The sequence below is a fragment of the Protopterus annectens genome, chromosome 10.part0 (genome assembly GCF_019279795.1).
Source record: "Protopterus annectens isolate FY-2018-M chromosome 10.part0, PAN1.0, whole genome shotgun sequence".
Taxonomy (NCBI): Eukaryota; Metazoa; Chordata; order Ceratodontiformes; family Protopteridae; genus Protopterus; species Protopterus annectens.
The window spans coordinates 1,166,188,906-1,166,214,029 of record NC_056744.1 but is presented as its reverse complement, the minus strand read 5'-3'; the positions used below and the strand labels follow the sequence as shown (position 1 = coordinate 1,166,214,029).

At 34.3% G+C, this 25,124-nt stretch overlaps 1 protein-coding gene across 2 annotated transcripts in view; it reads right to left on the bottom strand.

The window, feature by feature from the left end:
- The window catches only part of FAAH (fatty acid amide hydrolase), an 811,281-nt gene that overhangs the window by 329,644 nt on the left and 456,513 nt on the right, over positions 1-25,124 (bottom strand). The gene's annotated exons all lie outside the window — the stretch shown is intronic.

The window sequence follows — 25,124 nt, the reverse complement described above, 5'->3', positions numbered from 1 at the left end:
CTGTAAATTTTCACAGAGTAACAAAGACTATAAATTTGGTGGAAATGGACAGATCTGCAAAGACTCATAAAATTTTTACAAGAAAATTATAATCACTGAAAACCACTTTCTGCATAAATGGACTTTTTCCTCTACTATTATGTGACCATGGAGTTCCTATATATTATTTTGGAGGTATGGGGATGTCCTTCTAGTCAGTGGGTGCAGAGAGCATTCTACCTGCAACAAAAATTGCTTTTAGACTCAGTGAAAGCAATTTTCAACAATTTTACTTCACACAAACAACACTCAATGAAATTATATTCACTGAGTCAACATGAATCCAGTTTAATTTGCTTAACCTTAATGTAGGCTGCTTATTCTATAACCACACAGAGAGTTTACTGTTCGAAATTTGTTCAGTCCAGCTACACAATAAAAGGGGATTCAAAGATCACAAAGTTATCAAGGTAAATTATTAAGTTAGATGATGATATTTTTGAGATGAAGTGGAAGGTGGTAAATGAAAAGGCAGATAGAATGGAGCCAGAAAAATTAATCCTCAAGTGCAAACTGCAGAAATGCTATGAAGATATAACAACACATTTTTAGACCCATCAGCAAAGGACTTCAGAGAAAAGTAGCTTGAACGCATGAAATGGAGTGCTCTGTTTATCAACTGAAACCAGGAGAGGCAAGACAGTATAATGGTTAGTTGTGGTTTACACTATCAAAAGCTTTGTTAAAGTCAGTGAATAGACCATGTGTTAAGTTGTATTTATTAGGGTTATTTACTGGAGAATTAGTATCAGTAGTTCTTTTTAGGAATCCATATTTAAAACAGGCTAGAATGTTATTTTGATAAAGTTAATCAACAGCCTGATTTTATACCACTTTCCCTAGCAGTTAAAAGGAAGAGGTGGAATAGCAATGTGTCTGTATTGTTGTGGTTTAGATGGTTTGCTATATTTTAGAACAGCTATAATTATTGCTCTTTTCCACTCCATGAGGAGGAATTTCTTTTTTTTTAAACATTTTTTATTGATTTTCATGAAATAAAATGATACAAGAAATATGATATATAAATATGCACAATATATGTCTTAAAAACATCATAACATGGAACAATAACTATTTACAATGTCCATAACAGATATAATGTCACTGTTGTGATTACATTTTATCTAGTAGTTTTTCAAGCTTCAACCAAGTTAATTTCTTATGTGTTATCTTAGTAGTTCTTTCTGAAATAGTTTTCAGCTCCCTATACATACAAGTTTAGCTAATAGTAAAAAATCTGTAAATTATAGGATTTTTTTACACTTCCAATTTGACGTAATGATTTTTCTTGCAATTGCAAGCAAGGACCAAAGAAGGTGCACCTGTATTTTGGGGATATGTGTTGGTAATAATGAATCAGATATTTCACACTTGTCTGACCACAATGTTTTTATGAAATTTCTGAACTCTATCCAGAATGGAGTTATTATTTTACATGTAAGAAACATGTGTACCCAATCTGCACAATGTATTTCCTCACATCTCCAACATTTATTAAGATTATTTTTTTGATATCAAGTCCATCTTACATGGGGTAATAAAGCTCCTATGAATGTATTTACAAGTAAAGATTTTCCAAGAAGGGGATGATGTTGTGCTACTAATTGATTTAAGTACTAATTCTTTATCACTATCTGAAAAAATGGATTTGTTTATTCTCTCTGTGAAATTCCATAAGGAGTCCTCTAGGATTTGCATATTGGTTCTTAAAGATTTATATATACTTGACAATGATAGAATATTATTAACATGCAAAGTGTTTATTTCACAAAGAAGAGAAAGTATTTTAGGTAAAGGTGTTGTGCTTGTGATATGACATATTTTGAATTCCTTAACTATGTATTCTCTAAAAAAATGTATGTTCAACCAGTTGTTGTGCTTTATGTGATACCTGGCCATAAGAGAACATGGTTCGTGGATATTATTATTGCAAAGAAACTGGTACCAGAAAACTAAGCCATTTTCTTCCATTACTTTTATTTTAGATATGTTGAAAGTGTCCAGACATGTCTTCGTGTATGCTATGGGAAATATTAAAAATATTAAGCTTTTTGTCATATGATTTTTGTTTATTATCTTTTTAAAATTATCTAATATATAATTAGTGAAAAGAGAATTTTTTTTATTCTTATTGGTATTCTAGAAATATTGTTTGACAACAAGGAAGATTTTTTTTTTTATTTTCTGAGAACATATTATTGTCAATAGTTGTGTCTGTGTCAGATAATAAGATACTTACATGGAGATTTTTTCCAGTTAGAACTACATTTGGAGTTTAACCATTGACTCATCACATTAAGTATGGTCGATTCCGCATAAAGTTCTAAATTTGGGAATGCTATTCTCCCATCTTTCCAGCTTCTGTAGTGCCAAGCATATCTGATTCTTGGCTTTTGAGGAAATGATAGGAAATTTATTAACATAGAATTTAGTTGCTTCATTAATGTTTTGGATGGTGAGGCAATTAAAGTTTGGAAGTAGAACAAAATTTTGGATAATATGATCATTTTTATTAATGACAGTCTTTCTTCTATCATGAAATACATTTTATTCCATCTATTTAAAAATTCCTTAACTGTGGATAATAGGTATTTGTAATTTGTTTTTAAAGTACTATTCCAGTTTAACTTTTATGTATATTCTTAAGTACTTAACGGTGTCATTTACCCAGTTAAAATTGTGTTTTCTTAGTAAAGTTTTACTTTCTTATTTATTAATAATGTTTCTGTTTTGGTGTGATTAAAGCTTAGGCCTGAAACCTCTTCAAAAACTTGCAGGGATTTTGTTATATGATCTATAGAGGAATCTATATTTCCAATTGTTAGCATAACACCGTCTGCAAAAAGTTGTATTCTAGAAATGTAGCTTGGACTAACAGAAAATCCCCTTATATTAGAATTTGCTCTTATGATGTTAGCTAGAGGTTCTACTGACAGGGCAAATAATAAGTGGGATAGTGGAAAGCCTTGTTTAGTGCCTTTTAGGATGCTGAGCGGACCTGATAAAAAAGTGCCATGTTTGATGTATGACATTGAGTTAACATATAATCTGTTAATTACATCGATAATGTCAGGGAAAAAGTTATATACTTCTAATACTGTAAATAAATAGGACCAATTTATACAGTCAAAAGCCTTGTTTAAGTCTAGGCTAATAACTGATAGTTCTTTTTTTTTCTGTTAGCATGATCTACTAAGGAAAGGAGCCTGATAGCATTGTCTTGTACTCTTCTATTTAGGATGAAGCCTGTTTGATCATCACCTATGTTAGGCATCGGCTGATTTACTCTGTTAGCTATATTGATGTAAAAATTTTATAGGCCACATTTAATAGTGAAATGGAATGATACGAAGTTACTATTTTGGGGGCTTTGTCCTGTTTTAGGATAGGGGAAATCATGGCATATTTCCCAGAAGGGAATGAGCTTGTCTTTTTTCTGAATTCCTCAAAAGTTTGTAAAAGTATCTTTAATGTATCGTCTGTGAGTATTTTATAAATTTCTCCTATTAATCCATCTAATCCTGGGGCATTATTGTTCTTAAGGCTTTGAATCCTCTCTTTTAGTTCACTTAATGTTATTGGTTTGAGAAGTTTGGTATTCTGTTCTAGTGATAGTTTGTTGCCTATGTTCTCATTTAAAAAGTTATCTTTTGGGAAGTTATTAATATTTGGATTTGTGTTATTTATTATTTTGTGATGTTTTCTGAAAAGCTCAAGAATAACTTCTAAATCTGTTTCAATTTTAGTTTTATTTTTAATTTCATCAACAATTTCCCTTATATGTTTAACATTTGTTAAGTTTGTTGATTTCACAGCTAATCTATGCATGTTTTTTGGGTTAACAGAGTAAGACTGTAATTTGATTCTTTCTAAATTTATTGCCACTTTGTGATTAAGAATTTCCATGTAATCAAGGTTTGTTCAGTTCTGTATTTGTGTTTATGTCTTTATTATTTAGATTTCTTTTTAGTTCATCAGTTTTTGATTGTATTCTTGATAGCGTACTATCCCATTCCTTTTGTTTGTTTAAGTGCCAGGTTTTGATTTTACCAAAAATGTAAGATTTCAGCGTATCCTAGACAATAACGTTAGAAGTACTATCACTGTCATTTATGTCTAGAAATATGTTGATTACTTTCAGTAACCATTCCTTAAACCCAGTTATCTTAACAATGTATGCTGGTATTCTTTGCCACTATACTAGATGACTAGATTTCATGTGGATTTTAAAGAAAATAGTGTTGTGGTCGGACATTGGACAGGAGCTAATGAAAACTTCCTGAATTTTTGAGTATAAATAATCTGTAACCAATATCTTATCGATGGTAGTTTGTGTACCGGATCTGTATGAGTAATGTGCGTATTTTAGGGATTTGGGTTCTATTTTTTCATAAATATCTCTTATATTTGAATTACTGATGAAGTTGTTCAATATTTTAGCAGGTGCAGATATCTTAAACTTATCACATTTAGTAGTGTCACTTCTGGAGAGAATACAGTTAAAATCACCTGCATATATTATTCCTCCCCTTAGATCTGATTGCAAGTAAGTCAAGATATTTATTCGCTGTTGCAGCACCAACACCAGGTATCCAATAAGTATTGGCTAATGTGATTAGTTTTTTATTTATTTCTAGAATAATTAAGCAGAATATGCCATTTTTGTCTGAATATGTGTCGATTATTTTAGGTACTGGTAGTGTTTTCCTCCACAATATCATGGTGCCTCTTCTTTTGTCTAAAAATGAGATTCTGCAAGTACGGAGTAGCCATTAAAAGACATCCTCTTCAAATCTTCTTCCATTATATGGGTTTCTTGCAAGACTGCAATATCTACTTTCTTAGTTTTCAAATATTTGGTTAAGCTTCCTCTCTTTATAGGGTTGTTGAGTCCATTTACATTTAAGGACAAACATTTATATGAAAACATTCCTATAGATTGTGTTAGATAGTAAAGATTTTGTTATAACCCTTTGTCAGGAAAAGGAACAGGTTCACCCTTAAATAGAGGTGGTACTGACATCAGGACCTCACAGATAGTGGGAGATACACAGGTCAATTCAACCCGTGCTACAGATACCACCAATGTCCAGGTGGTCAGACCCAAAGATTATAGTAACAGTAACACTATTTTTAGTAAAACTCATACCCCTTTCCCAATTGCACAGGATTTTTTGGGAAAAAGAAGGTCGGGAAGCAGAGGCCGACAAAAGAGAAAGGGCTCCATGGAGGAACAACAAGGACCCACCTTAAAGAAAATGTGGGAGAAACCAATAAGTTAGTTGTGAATTTATCTAGTAGAACTTTGACTAATTATGAAGAACAGGTATTAAATAAGGGTTTGAACTTCATTCCAACCAGACAGACCGATTTAGTTGATACAATTATTGACACTAAGTTATTCACTCGGAAGGTACAGCTTACCTTAGATTTTGGTAAGGATAGACAGGAAGTGGGACCTAGAGTTTTTAGAGCGAATAGCACATATGTCCCACAGCTACATCCTACCTTAGAGGTGTTCAGCAATGTCTTGGATAATGAGGTTTATGAATATTACCATCATCTTAGGGCCAGTCACCATAATTCTAACCTTAATTATCTACAAAGAAGAGCTCTGAATGATCTTAAGAACGATAGGTCACTAGTCGTTAGACCAGCGGATAAAGGTGGCCCAATTGTCCTTATGGACATCTCGGACTACAATTTTAGGATGAAAAATCTCCTAGATGATGATAAGTCATACCAGAAGATAGATACACATATAGTAGCTGACAAAGTGTTTAACATTTATTATACACTAGATGACCTTTTGATGTCCTCTGACATTACTAAAGAGTTATATGATTTTTTTAAGGTCAAAGACCCTATTATACCCATTGTCCAGGGACTTCCGAAAGTACATAAATCCCTTACAGACCCACCCATGAGACCTATAGTAGCGGGTCAAGGGTGGGTCACGGAACCCCTCTCAGTTTATACGGACAATCTTCTAAGACCTTTGGTTAATGTTAATACAAGAATACTTAAAGATAGTAAACAGTTTTTATTAGATTTGTATTCCTTTACAAGAAACTTAAGAGATGACCAACCTTTTGTAATGGTAACGCTCGATGTGGTCAGCCTTTTCACAGTCATCCCTAATGAACTAGGCATGTCATACATCTCTGATTATCTAGCTACTCACTCCCAGTTCTTGAATACCAAAGTGGACCTTACCAGTTTATTCTTGGAAATGATCCTCACCAACAACGTTTTCATGTTTGGCACTGACATATACTTACAGAGAGATGGCGTAGCTATGGGCACATCCTGTGCCAATAGCTACGCCAACTTAGTCATGGCCACCTGGGAAGATAGGTTTTTGTGTACTAATGAATTATTTCAGAAATACGTTAGGATGTATCGTAGATTTGTGGATGATCTTTTTTTTATTTGGTTAGGAGATGAGGAGACCCTCGAGAGGTTCGTCCACTCTCTAGATACATCCACTCATTTCCTTAAATTTACACTCAACTTTTCAAGGACCAACATTTCATTTCTAGATGTGGAGATAACTAGGATGGAGAATGGGTTATTGAATACCTCCATTCATAGGAAGGCTTGCCATAGGAATAGTCTTTTACATAAACAAAGTATGCACTCCAGCTATGTATTCAATAATGTACTCAGGGGTCAATTTATGAGGGCTTCACGACTTAACCCCAATGATGAGAAATTTAAACTTGAAATCTCAGAATTAATGAATACGTTTTTAGAAAGGGGGTATGATAAAGATAAAATCCATAATACCATTACAGAAGTGGAGACTATGAGGCCGGGTAGAGCTAGACCTTATTTTATGGAACAACAGGAAGATTTGAAAGCTGTGAGTGTACCTGATGATTTTGTCAAAGCTACAATGTATTATAGTAGGAACAGTGTTGATTTAGTGAATATGCTACACAGACATTGGGATATACTACTCTCAGACAGTGAAGTGGCTAAGGTAGTGGGTCCAAAACCAAAATTGGTATATAGGAATTTTCCTAACTTAAAGAGAATATTGTGCAAGCCGAAACCTTTACATTTAGAAGTGATGAGTGTTAATGATAGCACAAATACCACCCCCTGTGGTAAGTGCAATCAATGCTGCTACATTAATATAGATACAGAATTTATACATCCAAATACTATGCGGAAATATTATTTTAACACCCATACCAGCTGTGAGACTAAGCACGTTGTCTATTTGGCAATGTGCAAAGTATGCCCATCCTATTACATTGGGAAAACCAACCGCATGCTAAAAGAGCGTATTAGGGAACATAACTATCAAATTAGAATAGGCTCTGACACTAATGCCTTATCTAGACATCATAAGGAAGCTGGAGTTAATCATACATTTTCTTTCTATGTCATACAGTTTTTAAAGGAAGGAATTAGAGGGGGAGATATCATTAATAGGACCCTTGAATGTGAAATGAGATGGATTATCAGACTTAGATCTGATAACCCACCAGGATTAAATGATAAAATACAGATCAAACCATTTCTGAAGAATAGAAAGATTTTCAAACCTCACTGAATCAAAACTTCTCATATACACTATTTCTGGTTGTATGAGATGTATTAACTGTTGCTTAGTTTGAGATGTATGATAAGTGTTTTTACATGTTCTGGGTCTATTGATATATATAGTTTTTATGATATTTACTGATGTTTGTGATTTTTAAAGTTAGGACATGACATTAGTCAGATGCCTTTTATAGCTGTATATACTTTATCCATTGTTCTATGTAAAGTGGGTTGGTATTTGTTCTTCATAGGTTGGTTTTTGTAACAGTGTAGAATCACATGAATAGTATTCTGTTTATTTTGTGCATTCGTTTGCACATGTTTTCTTTAGGTCAGTCTGATCAGAAGTGGACTGTATATACCCTTTATTGCTTCGGCATACGTTCCCCCCCCCAACCCCCCCTTAGTCAGTTCTATATGCTGTTATATGTTGGTACACGGCATATTTAGTATTGCTGTTTGCTACATATATTTATATATTTTTTTAATGGATGGCCCTTTCTGGTCAGCTCTATTCTATTACATACACATTTTTATTCTGTATGTCTTTGATCTGGTGCTTCTATATGTATTATAACCATTATAATTCATGTTAGCATGATAGGATTTTTTAGTTTTTTAGTATGTTTTTAACATTATGCTTTTTAATAATTATATTGTTCGTTTTTGCTTGATAGATGCATCTATGCTTATAGCTTAGGATGTTATTTATATTAACATACATACATGTCTTAGATTTATATGTGTTATATGTTGTTGCTTCAGACGTAAGGAATGTTTACTGCTGACAATTTTAATGCACTGTGCACTTTAATTAATGGTGCTTATTAGTAGTTATAGTGAACAACCAATGAAATCTTATGTAAGAGTTTTTAAATGCTTGCAAAGTAGTGAATTGTTGTCAGTCTGAAGAAGCCTATTGGCGAAAGCGCTCACTGTGTTCTCGATTATTAAATAAGCTTTGGTTTACTGAAGGATTGTTGCTTTTTTCGTGGAGTTTGAACTGTGCATGAAGTTACCCAGCGTTTTATAGCCAGCAGGACAGCGTGTATGTGCTTGGTTTTTTGAATTTCCCTTATATGTTTAACATTTGTTAAGTTTGTTGATTTCACAGCTAATCTATGCATGTTTTTTTGGGTTAACAGAGTAAGACTGTAATTTGATTCTTTCTAAATTTATTGCCACTTTGTGATTAAGAATTTCCATGTAATCAAGGTTTGTTCAGTTCTGTATTTGTGTTTATGTCTTTATTATTTAGATTTCTTTTTAGTTCATCAGTTTTTGATTGTATTTTTGATAGCGTACTATCCCATTCCTTTTGTTTGTTTAAGTACCAGGTTTTGATTTTACCAAAAATGTAAGATTTCAGCATATCCTAGACAATAACATTACAAGTACTATCACTGTCATTTATGTCTAGAAATATGTTGATTACTTTCAGTAACCATTCCTTAAACCCAGTTATCTTAACAATGTATGCTGGTATTCTTTGCCACTATACTAGATGACTAGATTTCATGTGGATTTTAAAGAAAATAGTGTTGTGGTCGGACATTGGACAGGAGCTAATGAAAACTTCCTGAATTTTTGAGTATAAATAATCTGTAACCAATATCTTATCGATGGTAGTTTGTGTACCGGATCTGTATGAGTAATGTGTGTATTTTAGGGATTTGGGTTCTATTTTTTCATAAATATCTCTTATATTTGAATTACTGATGAAGTTGTTCAATCTTTTAGCAGGTGCAGATATCTTAAACTTATCACATTTAGTAGAATACAGTTAAAATCACCTGCATATATTATTCCTCCCCTTAGATCTGATTGCAAGTAAGTCAAGATATTTATTCGCTGTTGCAGCACCAACACCAGGTATCCAATAAGTATTGGCTAATGTGATTAGTTTTTTATTTATTTCTAGAATAATTAAGCAGAATATGCCATTTTTGTCTGAATATGTGTCGATTATTTTAGGTACTGGTAGTGTTTTCCTCCACAATATCATGGTGCCTCTTCTTTTTGTCTAAAAATGAGATTCTGCAAGTACAGAGTAGCCATTAAAAGACATCCTCTTCAAATCTTCTTCCATTATATGGGTTTCTTGCAAGAATGCAATATCTACTTTCTTAGTTTTCAAATATTTCGTTAAGCTTCCTCTCTTTATAGGGTTGTTGAGTCCATTTACATTTAAGGACAAACATTTATATGAAAACATTCCTATAGATTGTGTTAGATAGTAAAGATTTTGTTATGAGCATAACATGAACACTGAGTATAACTGTAAAACATTTAAAACTATTTGCAAGTCTAAACATGGAATATTTAATTCCTGGTTTAATGAGAAGTTCCTCAAAACCCCCTTCACCATCTTAAGAACAGTAATCTACGCCTGTTTTGTGCTACTGCAATTGCAATAACTGTATGGAATGTAATAAGAAGTGAGAAAAATAAAAGGCTACTGCTTAGAATTCTTACTGATTTGAGTAGTGAAATATCAAAGTGTGTGAAATTAAAATTAGTACCTTATTTGTGATAATTATGTATATTAGAAGTAATTATCTTTGTACAACCAAATCAGAGAGTAATTTTAAAACAAAAGACCTAGTGTATTGTTATAGGAGTAGGAAAATAGTAATGCCTTTTGGTAGCTTATGTCTAGCTGTGAGTCTAAAAAGTTTTTCAGACAGAGTTAATAAAAAACATGGAACTATCAACAATTTTAAGTAAAAGCTATTAAGATTTAAACTAGAGAGCACAATAGCTATCCAAAAACTAGTAAGTAGCTCTCTCTGTAAATTAATAAGAACAGATTTTGCAAGTCCTGGCAATAACAAATTAAGAAATTACTAATATCTGACTTCTGTACATATTATGCTAGGGACAACTATAAACATGTACATGTATAAATGGCACAGACAACACAGTAATATGCAGCAGTTTAACAGCAAATGCTATAGATACACATACAAAGTAGGTTTGAATACCTCAGATCCCTATATACTGTTATGCAAACATAATGCAATGGGTTGCAAAATTGCTGTCAGCAATAAAAATGTCTCAATACATGTGTAAGGGTAATCACAACAAAATGGAAAGAGTTCACATATCTGGGTACATATTATAAGGGTGGTTGTGTGTTAGTCATATAGAGCTATACCTATGTATACCTAGATAGAATAATGCATATGAACTACAAATGTATACCAAAGGTCATGATTAATGACTTGTGCATATGTATCTTAGAATAAGCTGTATTTAAAAAGGTTAGTTATTAAAGCTAGATAACAAAACAGGTATCTAGAAACTGGTAAGTAACTCTCTGTAAATTTATGACAGCTGGTACTTTTTTATACAGATGTTAGTTAAATAAGAACCTTGGTCTTTTAAAAGCATACGATCTTACTTTCATCAAACTGGGGATATAATTAAGTCAGCTAAACTGAGAAAAGCACAATAATTATCATAAACAGAAAGAGAAACAGACAAATAAAAAAAATCTTTCTGTATGCTAAGTATTTTCATTAACTGAACACATAGAAGCCTTTCTGCAAACCTATCTGTGAACTTCATTTGAAAGCATGTTTAAATATCTGTATTGTTACAAGTAATTAAAACACTGAATATGCATTTTAACAAAGTCAAATATCATTTACCATTAAAAAAAAAATCTATAACAATGTGCAGCATTTAGCATTTATTTAAAGCAAATCCTTTTATTTCTTAATAGTCCTTTTGTTCTCAGCAATTCTGTGGCATTAACTTCCATATTCTCCTCAGATAACATCATCTGCACATGCTGAGAGGTCAAAGGTCACACTGCATTCATGCTGTTACAAGTAATGTAATCAGTTTACAAACAAGCAGTAAGTGTTCTACGCTTGGGAAAGAGTTCTTTTGAAGCTTTTTGATTTTTCGGCGGCACAATGCAGCACGAAGATAATTTAAACAAGTAGATTGTGCTCAAGAATGTTGTATGACTCTCATGCATAGCAAAAAAAACAGAGACTTAAGTAAATCATACAGTAACATACTTAAAATACTTCTTTTTGAACTGTAAATCTGTACACTGTAAAGCCCTCTTTCCCCTTCCATCAGCTTTAGTATACTTTTTTAATACAAAATTAGCACTATTTACATATTAAATAAAAACTTTCTGCTATCTATCTCATATTAATTTATAGAGCCAAAAGTCTGTGTAGAATGTTTGTATGGTCACAGCAGATGTATACTTTGTGTAGAAATCTTATTATAACTTTATATGATGGGTATAGTGTGTTAATTGTAACAAGTTTACATGGAAGTAATGTGAATCATTTGCATACTATGTGAAGCTGTTGTTTGAAGGCTATTGTCATTTGCTGGCTGTGTCTGTGACACTAATAGAACAGTGTGAATGGATATGAAAGAGAGGAGAAAAAAAGAATCGATAAGTGCTGGGTAGCAATATTATGTTACCATTGATGTAATGCATAGGCTACATAATAAATGTTTGCTGTAAGGTGTTTATATTACTGCAGCTTATTTTTAAGTAAAGATTTAAATGAGTTTGTTTATATTGAAGTACTTAGCAACTGTATACATTATTATGCAAAATAAAGGGAAAAGAATGAAAAACAAAAGAAAGTAAGAAAAAAGAGAGCAATACTGAGAAATAGAAAAAGGTAATATAGAAGAAAGCAGGCTTAAGTGTATATATATATATATATATATATATATATATATATATATGTGTGTATATATATATATATATATATATATATATATATATATAGGGATATATATAAGGGTCCACGACAGAACGAAATGCCGGATCACCAATGACCATATCGCCGAGACATCACTGACAGCAGACATCCCCAACAATGGTGAGTAGTGCAGAATGGGAGTTAGTCCCATTCCTTCACTGTAGTGCGATCACGGAGTTGCTATATTTAAGAAGGGGGTGTGGGGGGTATAGACCCCCACATGGGGTGCAGGGGGCTTGCCCCCCCTACTTTACACATGTTGATGTGTCTTTTGTGTGTATTACAGGAATGGAAATGTGTTCCGTTCCGTAATTACTTAACTTTGTTGGGATGTCTGCTGTTGGCAATGTTGTCTCTGCGATGTGGTCGTCGGTGATCCCGCGTTTCATTCTTCTGTCATGGACCCATATATATATATATATATATATATATATATATATATATATATATACATTTACTAAATAAGTAGAAAATGTGTACCTTATGATTCCATTTGTATCCTGTGTTTTCAGATGTATTGTTTGTTAATAAGTTTTGAGAGAGATGTTTTTTATACTATTTCCCCTTAAGCTTCTTACTAGATTTGTCAGCTGTAGTTATTTTACCATCAGCTGCTTGTCTTTTTAGACTGGGCAAAGAAAGGTCCATTTCTTCTACTTTCTCAAATAAGTTGCTTTTCCTCACGAAGGCCAGTGCTTCTTCAAGAGAATTGAATATTTTGTGACCACCCAAGAGGGTAATTTTGATTGGAAACATTATCTGGGCTTTAATGTTGGCTTTTTTAAGTCTTTAATAAGTGGAACACACACTTTTCTCTTTGTGATCACAGTGGAAGTGTAATCACTGTCAAATCTTATATTTTTCCCATTGACTTGGACTGGATTTCCTGACCATGCAGCTCTTAGTATTAAGTCTTTGTCTTGTGTAGATAAGAATTTTACAATGATGGATCTCACAGCTGTTGAATTTTTTGATGCAGATGTATATGATAGGGACCTGTGGGCTCTCTTAATTCTGAAAGATAAAGCTTCAGGGAGGTTTAGTATTTTTGGAAGGCAATCATTTAGGAAGAGAATCATATTATTTCCTTCCATTTTCTCTGGAACTCCATAGATCCTAATGTTGTTTCTTCTGGATCTACACTCTAGGTCTTCCACCATTTCTAGTAACTGTTTATTTTGTTTTAGTAAAAAGTTTATCTGGTTGTCATTTTCCATTTGCCTGCCATCTGTTTCACTTACTGATTCTTCAGAGTGAGTAGTAATCATTTCCTTTAAGTCATCAATTTGTTTTTTGCTTTCTTTTTTCATATTTTCCATAATCTTCTCTAAATTATCCATCTTTATAGTAAGGTCTTGAATGCTGGTGATTATTGTTTGAAGTTCCTTTTTCATAGTGCTATCTTGTAGAGATGTCTTTGAGTGACTCACAGCTGTTTCAGTCTGTAACTGGTGACAGAACTTCTGACAGGTAATATGTTGGTAAATTGAAAAAATTAAGATTTCTTTTGATAAAGTTGTTCACAATATCAAGATAAGTAGTTGTGGAAAAATTCTTCAATGTCTGTTGAGTTAAAATAGAAAAATACTGTCAGAAAAAAATCATTTCAGGCAGAGCATCAAGAAAGTGCAGCTAACTCCTTGGCATCTTGGCCACGCCCCCGAGGAGGAATTTCTGAATGAAGGAGAGATTATACAGGACAGTAACTAACTCACCATAGTTTAAAAAATAATGTTTTCAGTGTTTACTTCCTGATTTATAAATGTTTGTGTCAGGTGTCTTATCTTTTTAGTTTGTAAAGGCTAATCTCGCAACACCAGTATGAATGTCCTTTTTGAAGACAGACTGGCTATGAGCTATTAAAATGTAATATATTGTTTAGGTAATTGGAATAGTCTTCTGTAAATACAACCTTAATTGCAGATGCTCTAGTTGGTGGCAACAGGTATCATGGACATAGGGTACTGTCACTGTCACTGAAGTGGTATCAGTAAACCCTCCTGGAAAATACTAGTGTGTGTAAAAAACAGTCTTGTTTAAATCTCAGTTATTGTTGGTAAGAATGCACAAAAGGGCACTGGGCTCAGAATGAAGAGGGTGAAATCCTGTGCCTCTAGTGATTTTAACCCAGTTTTTCAACTAGATGCTGTGAAGCTTGTTTGGGTATGGCAGGTGTTGATCATAATAACCTGATGCAGTAGAGTGTATTTGCCATAAATTCTTAAGGCCAATCACCTTTTCCATAAAAAACAGTGGCAGAAATCCAGGGTTAAAAGCCATAACCCCTATCTCTGACATTATTTGGTGTCAGCGGTGTGGATTTAAGTTCTATAACACCTGAGCACATCACATAATTTGGTGTTACACTTTGGTCTCAACCTTGTATCACCAGAATTAGAGACAAACCAAAATACAATTAGAAGAAAGGCCTTAAATTAGGGTAATCTTTTAATGCTGGTACCATTAACTTAGAACTTCTCAGAAGTGTCCAGTTGTAGAAGGGACAGACCAAAATGTGTCCTTACAAATCATGAGCAGTTAAAAGGTGGGTGAGAAATCAATGAACAGGGCATCTATTATGTTGCCTTTATTAGTGCTAATTAATATAGTATCAATAAATGTCAGTAAAGCAGTTTGAGTACATCTTTTTTGGAAATTCATGCTGGTGATAGGTTAGAATGTAATTCTAATAATGCTAATTGGCAACATGATCACATGGCAAAGTGGGAAATGATTCATTTGCTGACCTCTATGCTAATATTTAAAGTAATTTACATGTAAATATGAATATATATCTTCTCAACAGGAATAGTAATTAAGGGTATCACTCATTAGCACAGTTTGTTATGCAATATGCTATATGTTTCCCACTTTTCATTGAAAACTCACAACAGGGAGGCACAGTTTAGCAATACAGACAATATAAGTAATTTTCTACCTTGTGCACAGACAGCATACATAGGTGATGTTTTGTTTTGTGCAACAAAAAACAGATAATGTCTGCCTGATGCTACCTTCCAGTCATCAATACTAGCATTAAAGGTAGTTAAAGTAATACATTATTTGACATGTAGTGGTAACCTGTTCTATAGGCAAAGAATACACAGAGTTAGGAACCTGTTTCTCAAGCATGTTTTGTTTCTTAGTTGGTGTAACTTTACAAGCTTAGTGCAGGTGTTTGTAAAAGCCTCTATGTCACATAGGACTGTGTTTTTCATAGTAAGAAAAGCAAGACACAGGTCACCCTTGAGCAGCCTATAGGCTACTCAGTATAAAGAGAATTGTGCTAACCTAATGGACAGCCGAAGGATTTAAGGCCTTAATTTTTTTTGTAATATATCTGTGGGCCTTTCTAGTTGAGTGGTATGTTTATTTATATATACCAAAGAGGGCAATGCATTCACTGATGGGTCTGATAACAAAAGAGTACAGTGTCTTATCTGGATCTTGAAGATATTCCCTTGGAAATTAACTAGTCCAGATAGAAGGATTTCCTGACTATAGTAGAAAGACAACAATCAAATGAGAGAACTCTCCACGTAAGTACCTAGGTCTGTCATGACTGGATCTGTCAAAGTTATAACATATGAGGTGGGAACAGTTTTTTTCCAGAATGTTACTAATCTGCACTTTTTTTATTAAACTTCAGATCATATTCAATACACCAGGTATGTGTACATTCCAGCCCTTGTTGGAACTGTTTAGTATCAGTGAATGAATGGATAACAGTGCCCAGCTTGCAGTCATCAGCAAACTTTGTCAACCACACTTCTGAAATATTGGGATTAGATATATGCAAAAAAAATGCCAAACAGGAAAGGGCCGAGCACAGATCACTGTGGCACCTTGCCAGTTACAATTTTACATTCAAACAATTTGCAATCCAGTGGTTAATACAGGTGTTTAAATTAAGGGTGTTGAATATTTTAACAATACAAGCACGGGGTACAGTATCAAAAAACTTGCCCAGATTGAGATTAACAGTGTGAGCTAAGTGATCACTTTCCCAGCCTCTGCAACCCCCTTTCAGAGAAGCTTACTAGGGTCAAGAGAGAGAGGACCTGACATGACCCTTTCAAAGAAGCTTACTAGGATCAAGATAAAGGAGATGCCCTTCACTAAATCAAACTAATTAGGGTCTAGATAAGTTATGCTGTATGCATTTGCAGAAGTGAGTTCTGCTATGATATGTTCCATTGCTTTGTTTACAGAGCTGGCAAAGATATGTGCCTATAATTGCCTGGATCTGTAGAGGGTTCAACATTGCATAGGGAAATCATAGTGGCTATTCTCCAGGAATCAGGAACAAACCCAGTGGCTAGGCTGACTCTGAGCTGTTTTAAGAACAGCCTCACATAGCATACTTGGCAGTTATAAGAACGTAGCCTGCTATGTTGTCTGGTCCCACGGAAATATTATTTTTACTTTTTGATAGGGATTTTAAGACATGTTCAAGGTTCTTGTTCAGGAGAAAACACATTTTCAAGGATAATGAGAACAAGAATGTGGATAGGTGATTAAAGTTAGCACCAAATCTGTCTGCTGATATATTGGCTATATCCGTGGAAATGGAATATATGATATATCTATAGATGAGCTCAGTACATTGCTGGGCATTATTTTTTAATTTTCTAACATAACTAAGGAAATATTTGCAATTTCCTTTGGTATCTGTAGTAACCTTGTACTTGTACTCTGGCATATTTCTATGTGATCCTGAGATAAGAGGATGGGGATTTCTTACAACTGTTCAGAATTTCCTTCCCCTGTTGTACAGTTTGTTAAAATGGGAGTACCACCAGAGAGGTGGTTACTTCACAGCTGTTTATGAACCGGTAAAAACACAAACACACACACACACACACACACACACACACACACACACACACACACACACACACACACCTGGGAAAGACTGGTACAGATATAATAGCTATGACCCCATCTGCACAGATTATAAGGTATTTACACTTCCACCAGAAACTCCAAAGCCAGCTACTCTGAGGCTGTTATAAGGGCACCCAATTATAGTGAGTGAAATTAATATTAATACCAATGACAGTGTTTGACCAATGCAGTAAGGCTTTCAGGAGTGAAAACAGAGTCACCAAATAGATGAGTACTCTCAAAGGTTAAACTATTCTTTAAAGGACCATACACTTTGAAAATTGTAAATATATTTAATAATAAAGAACATGAAAAGACAGAAAATCTATTTACAATAAACATGAGAGTTTCAATCACAGGAAATATTAAAAATAACATAGATGAATAGATTCATACAGATACAGAAAAAAACAGTACTTAAATAACCATTTTCTTGACTGATCTAAATAATTACTATTCCCTCATCACTTTCTAAAGCAACACAAGAAGTGGGTGAGAGATCCTTCTCTGTCAGGTTCCAAAAACAGACTGCCCTGAGACTTCAGTCTCATCTAGTATTAAAATATTACTTTTTTGCCCTGGATTACAGAATAATATCACATACATCTCGTCATCTGACTTCTGGTTTCCATACTATCCCCATTACTGGATTGCACATATGTATTACCATACACATAAATAGACCTTTGCTAAGATCTGTTGCAGCTTTTGGAATTCATAAAACAATAAAACACTTCCACTCTTCCTACAGGAGCTAATAAACCATTCCTTGGCTGCAATCCAAACTGTAATATACAATCTTTATAGCCTTAATTAAGTAATTTAGTTTCATACTATTTTTCAACATTAGCCGGAGCTGAGCTTAACCTCTTTTCTTCCAGTATCCTCTGTTACAATATTAATTTCAATAGTTATAATATAGTCTGAGATACAAGTGTATTTCATTTTCTGTCCACAAGCAGCTTTACAAATTCATATTACACACAAGCATCTGTACAAATCAGTTTGATATACAAATGACACACAATTCTTAACAAAATTCCACCTAGCTATGCTGGCATATGTTACACATCCACTGCCCTACTTCTACTGGTGTAGCTGGCAATACCTCACATTGTCCCAGGCAGTAACAAAGTCTAGGAAACACTGTGCATATCCATTTTTTGGTGTTAAGTATAACAATTAATTATTGGGTAATTGAAATCCCATCAAGAGGATATTTGCTTTAGTATTTAAATCCTCAATAATGCTAAGGTAATTTCCATGGCATACTGGAGACATTGATGGGGATATGTAAGTAATTGTTTCATTTGTTAACAGTGATTTGGATTTCCAGAAACCCAAAGTTAGAGTTGTGGGTAACTGACATGAGAAGATGTAATTTCTGACAAATACAGATACTCCTCCACTGTTACCGAACAGCCTGAAGGCATGATAGGCACTAAACCTTCTTACAGAGGAAGCCCCATCACTGCACTGAAACCACATCTCATAACTATATAAATATTGATGTGTTTGAGTTGCAGGAAGGCCTCAAGTTCAGGCGTCTTTCTACTTAGACTCCTAGCACTGAGTACTGCCAGCATAATGTTGCCCAAATTTGAACTTGAATTTGCTATGTAGAAATTTCCACTTGGGGGGGTCTATCTAAAAGATGCAATATGGGAGCAACAAAATCTATAGCCATTATGTAGAAGCCTCAGAAAAGCAGCAAATACTCCAACTCCTCAAACACAAAAACAAAACAAACCAACAGAAGCAATAAATAATCCTTTAATTCTCCAACAGTAAGTGTTGGCCCCCAGTTATGTCAATGTTTTTATGCAAGGATGGGAGCAAATGCACATTTTGGATAGTGGTTTTAGAGACAAAATTATTAGGATGTTTAGATTTATTGATGATATTTTTCTGTTATGGAGAGGAACAGAAAAAGATTTGAGTAATTTCATCAGTTATATTAATAATGTGTGCACCTATTTTAAGTTTACCCATCATAAAAGTTATGAACTAGTTACTTTTTTGGACTTAGTGGTGTTTAAGGAAGAAAATAGACTATTGACTAAAATATATAAAAAAGAAGTACAAAATATGTACTTGCATTATACTAGTATGCATCCAGAACATACTAAATTGAATATAGTTAAAAGTCAGTTAAAGAGAATAAGTGATTTAACTGTGAAAGAAACAGATTTTGAAGAAGAAGCAAGTCAGTTGTGTAACAAGATGCTAAAAGAGGCTATCCGAAGTCTCATATGGATAAATTATGTGAGGATGAGAAGAGAGCTACAATAAGTCAAAGCAAAAGGAAAGGTATAAATAGTAAATATGATGGCAATATTTCTATGGCTATGCATAATAGTGTAGATTCAAAAGCTATTAAGAGTGTTATTATTCGTAATTGGAGCATTTTTAGAACAAATGAAGAGTTGGTGGGTAAAATTGGAAATGGTCCAAGATTCATTCAGATAAGGGGCAAGAGTTTTAAAATTTATTTCTAGTCTAAACTCAATTTTACTAAAAGACTAATTCCAAATGTGGGATGGTCAAGTGTTTGAATTGCAATATGTGTAACTATTTGTATGTTGATAGTAATCAGTATGTAGTGGGAAGGAATATTGTTAACATTCCTGGTTTATTCAACTACAAAGTTAAGAATGTAGTTTATTTAACTATATGTTTGGAATGTGATGCATTCTATGTAGGTAGAACTACAAGAGAATTATACTGTCGCATATATGAACACAAATATGCTATTCAAGTTGAGGATGATAAAAATGCTATGAGTAAGCATTACAAAACCAAAAATTGTAAGGTTAATTTTAAAATTTTTAGCATTAGAAAAATTAAATGACACAGTGTTCTGTATGAACATAGAGGAAGAGTTAGGCTGATTGGAATATTCTTGGCAAGTTAGGCTAAATGCCTGTTTTGCCCCTGGTCTTAATAATAGGGAAGAATTTGTAACGTATTTAAAAAGAAGAGGTTTCAAACATTAGTATATATTGTATTTAAACTGCAAGGCTTTATTTATAGAATATGTTAGTTTTTAAATGTTTTAATTAGCATTGGTTAGTAATTAATTAATGCATAATGTGATGTAGCTGTAGATAGTATATAAGATTGTTTTTTATAAAAAAGTATTGTCTGAAGAAGTCTTGTTGTAAAGGTGTTGAGACGAAAGCGCTTACCGTTGGAGAATTAAAGGATTATTTATTGCTTCTGTTGCTTTGTTTTGTTTTCACATTGTGTAGAAGCCCTGGTATGAGGGGTATAAGCCATCCCTTGGTAAACAAGAAGACTTATCTACCTACTCATTCCATTAAGGAATAATGTCCAACAATGAACTGAGCTCATCTATAAAGATAGCACATATTCCAGTCCTACAGATATAGTCAATATGTTAGCAGACAACTTTAGTGTTAGCTTTAACTCCTCTACATTTTTCCCCCAGTGTCCCTGGTATATAATGGATCTCCTTAGAATGACTACAACTACTTAGCCAATTGGCTGATTAAAGGCTAATTAATTTGCCTTGGTATCTAGCCATTATTCTTGGTAAAGGCAAGATAATACTCAAGACCAGTGTCTTTCCTCCTTCTGTCACATGCATTGTAAATTTCATAATTTCTCTTTGCATGTTCCAAATTTAGTCCCACTTTGGCAACCAGAAGGGTGTAATCACAGCTGTTTTGTTTAAGGGCCCATGTGACGTAGCATATCCTGGCACCAGACACACAGTTTACAGTCTCCATGTTCTTGTCCAAGCTAATGAGTGTGGAATCTGTACGCTTACAGAGTCACCAACGACAAAAATATTTGCTTGTGCAGAAGCAGACTTACAGGATCTTATGGGGTTAGGCCTGCTTTCCTGGGACCATTGGGTCAGCTGCCATCATACCTCTCAACCTGCAGACACCGAACATATCAACACACTCCTTTGAAAAGTAGGAACATCCAATCAAAAATCTTGAACCTAATTAGAATAACGTTTGAATAACAAATAGCACAGAACTCTTTCCACTTTCAGTAGGAATGTGGGAGAATTTTCAGAAGCACATTTTAAAAACATAGAATTACAAAAATGAAGTAAAATTACCAATGCATTATCAAAGAGACAGTGCAAAATCTGCAGATTTTTATAAACTGTTCTCCAAAATTCTATAAGGTACTTTTTTCTACTTTAAAAAAGGGAACTATAGAATATGTGTTTTCTTTCTTTAAATTACTGCTGCAACTAATATATTAGTCATGTAGTGTGTTGTTTCTGTGTACTAGACAGCTTCAAAAATCACATGTGATGGGGGATTCAGAAAACTGTGTGAAGAGGTAAATCAAGTTGGAAAATAGGGACCTTATGTGCAGTTGTAAATCAGACCTGAAAATAGGACCATTCCTCCAAAATAGGGCAGTTCAGAGGTCCAGGTATGTGGATTTGCAGTATGAGTGAGCAGATGACTAGGCAATGCCTTGTGTATTGGAGGGTTAGATTTTTAGTGTATGTTCTAGGAGGCTTTGGCATTTTTTTCTTCATAACCTCAACATATGTTATGGGCCTACTGGTATGCTGTGATTGATGAGGCATTGTGGAGAGATATGTTTACCAAAAGAGGATTGGTGAGAGAGGTTTGCCTCCACATCTTTCTTAAATATTGTTATCACACACAGATTCTACTAACAACTGCTAGAAGCAGTGAAGAGTCGGTGAACATAAAGCAAATGTGACACTGCTCAGAACACCTCAAAGGATCTGGCTGGTCACATATGGAGTGAGAGCAGACTGTTGAGCCATGTAGCCAGAGGATGGAGGATTACGGCTTGTCACACTACTCAAATGTTGGAGGGAGAATAGTAGTCCCTAAAGATTTATGGATGAACTATTTAAGTGGATACTCTGAAGTTAGATTAGATGCTAGATAATCTAACGGTACTTAGTGAAAAGGCACACTTGGGTTTGCCAAATATGATGAATAATGGTGATTTGCCTTTTGGCTAGTACCTGATTACTGGTGCCGGTCTCACGACAGCTGCATATAGTTGTGATTCAGTACCTTTGTTCCTTCTTTTACCAGAAGCAAAATAGTAACACGTATCCCAAGATGGCTCCTGAGAAGTAGTATTGTCCCAGTATTGCTAAGGTCAGCACACTTGTTACAGAATTCTCTTGGTACATTGCCAGGACTGCATATACAGCAACTTGCACAACAGAAAGGTAAACTACAGAAAGGTCCAAAATTAAAACTGAAGACATTCTCATCAAAACAGTAACTAGACTAATCAAGGAACTCCTAAACGCACCGCCTACAGACAATCAGGAATCAATGTCCGTCTGCTCCTTCTCCCACCAGGAACTAAGAAGAAGCACTACCTGAGGATGGCTCCCAAGAAGCATTTCTCAGGCTTTTTACTGGCTGGTAATCACTTGGATGGCTAGGAAATAATGCCCCCCTCTGCTCTTTCTGTCACCAGGAGCTAATTTCTGAGAAGCAGATTCATAGGCTCTCCAGTGATTGGTAGTTTTGCTCCAGAGGTTACACTCTAGTGAAAAAATCACTAATTACTATAACCAAATAATCTACTATTGTAGGTGACTACCTATATTCAAATAGTGTAGCCATACTATGAAACCACATCCCACTACCACTAAAGTTAATTCAGAATGCAAACTCATTTAAAACACAACTAAAACTTTACATATCAAATCAAAGTATCTGCTCCTGTACATCTTCAGGATAAATACCACTGTTGTCTTCAGCTTGCCATATCATTAAAACATTTCTCTTTATTCAGAACCCTATACCCAACAACCTGTATTCACCAGTACCCAAATAGTTTTTTTAACATCTCCAGGTCATTTACATAGATTTGTGACACTGCTCACCCCTACCTCAGTACTCTTAATATTAACTTTGTGTTAGCTATATATTTAATTATCTATGAACTTGCTTTATACCCCACCTCTTAGCTACAATAACCTTTTCTGCCCTCTGTTTCTTTTAATTTCTAAGCATAATCACATGATCTATTATCTGTTTGAGAAACTCACTAATACATCTCTTCAAATGTTCAGTGTTCCATATGTACAAATGTGTAATTATCTTTCATACCATAATCTAATTAGAAAATGTATGTATAACTGTTAATGTATATTACTTAATGTCTGTTTCTGTATATTACTGAATGCCCTTTTAAGATGAGCTTTTCTCCCCAGGCTTACACTGAAAAGGTTTTTTTGACTAAACCCAGTCGGACAAACCAAGTAATCAAAGGCAAAATAAAATTAGCAACAAAAAATAAAATGAATACGTTATAGATTTTAAAAGTAAAACAGAAAAAAAATTTAATACACATGTACTGTAGCATGCACTAAGCGAGTGGGAAGACATGAAAGAGAGGGTAACTCAAGCTTTAACAAACCAAGGGAAGAGCTGTCTTAGTTTGAGCTTTAAGTGCCTAGTAGTGTGATAACATGAGATGATTTGGGGCTGACCTTCCAATGTCAGATTTACAGTAATAGTAGGTATCTCAGGACCCACTGTGTTGAAAAGCACAACAGGGACTGTACTGGAAAAATACAATACAGCTGCACAACAGCAGAAGTCTTAGAGCACTTGTAGATCCCACTGATTAAACCCCTTCCTGTTCTGTTTACCCTAACTAATACATTCTGCTTCACAACTCCTCCCACAAATTAGCTAGATTTAATTTCTTTGCAATCAGTGAATGAAAAAAACAAATGTTTTCAAAATGACCATAGCCAAGAAATTTCAACACTCAAGAAAAAACAATGTTAAAGAAAAATAAACACTTAAAATAAAACAAATTGTACTAAAATAAGAGCAAAAATCAACAATCAATACAAGTATGCAAAGCTTAAATGAAAAAAAAAATCCAATACGGCCATATAACAGCAGTAGTTTGAGCACTTGCAGCTCCTAATGGTTAGGTTGTTGTTGTTGTTGTTGTGTCTTTCGGCTTTTCCTGGTTAGGGGTTGCCACAGCGGAACTCCGGTCCGCTAATGATTGGCAGCAAATTTTTACGTGCTTGCTTACCGGGCCTAATGCACAACCTTCAACGAAGGAACGCCCATTCACGCATGTCACCACACAGAAGACGCTCTAACTGAGAATCGAATGGGCAACGTCTGTGAGGCGACAACGCTACCCCAGCACCACCACCGCAGTACTACAAGGTATAATTCTCTTCTCTAATAAAGGTGTGATGACATATTGCAGTGTATAATTATTATGATATAAAAGCATTACATATAAAATGCGAATGCATGTGGCTGTACCCAGCTGGATTTCTAGGGTTGTGGTCCATGCATCTACATCCTAGTCTCTACATGCACAATTTAAAAAGGTTACATTGTACTATAAAATGTAATATAGCCATGAAGTTAGTATATGTAGCATAAACAGTGTGTGTAGGGGTACAATGGTAAACATCCCCTGTATTAAACATTTTATTTGCTGAAGTGTTACATTTTTATTGCTTTTAGCACATTAATTTGTTGCCACTGTTAACAATTCAGAACTGTTTTGAAAATTCACTCTTTTGGATTCAAATTTTTGGTGTTCTGATCAGTGATATTCTTTGCTACATTAGGTAGCCTGTTTTGACTCAATTATCAGACTGACAGCAACACTACCATCACCTCAGGCAATATCATAAAATTCTGGCTTGTGTCAGAAACACTCTGTCTTATGAAAGCTGCTTTATATATTAAGATTAAACTGAGCTTGTTTTAACTGACACTATTGCTGGAGATAGGGTGGGGCAAATGAAGCACCTGCCCAAGGTGCCATCTTGGATGGAGAGGGGAACATTAAAAACGTTTGACAACATATGAATCATCATTAAATTATTACGATCATGTTTGCTTACCAGACAGCCAGTAA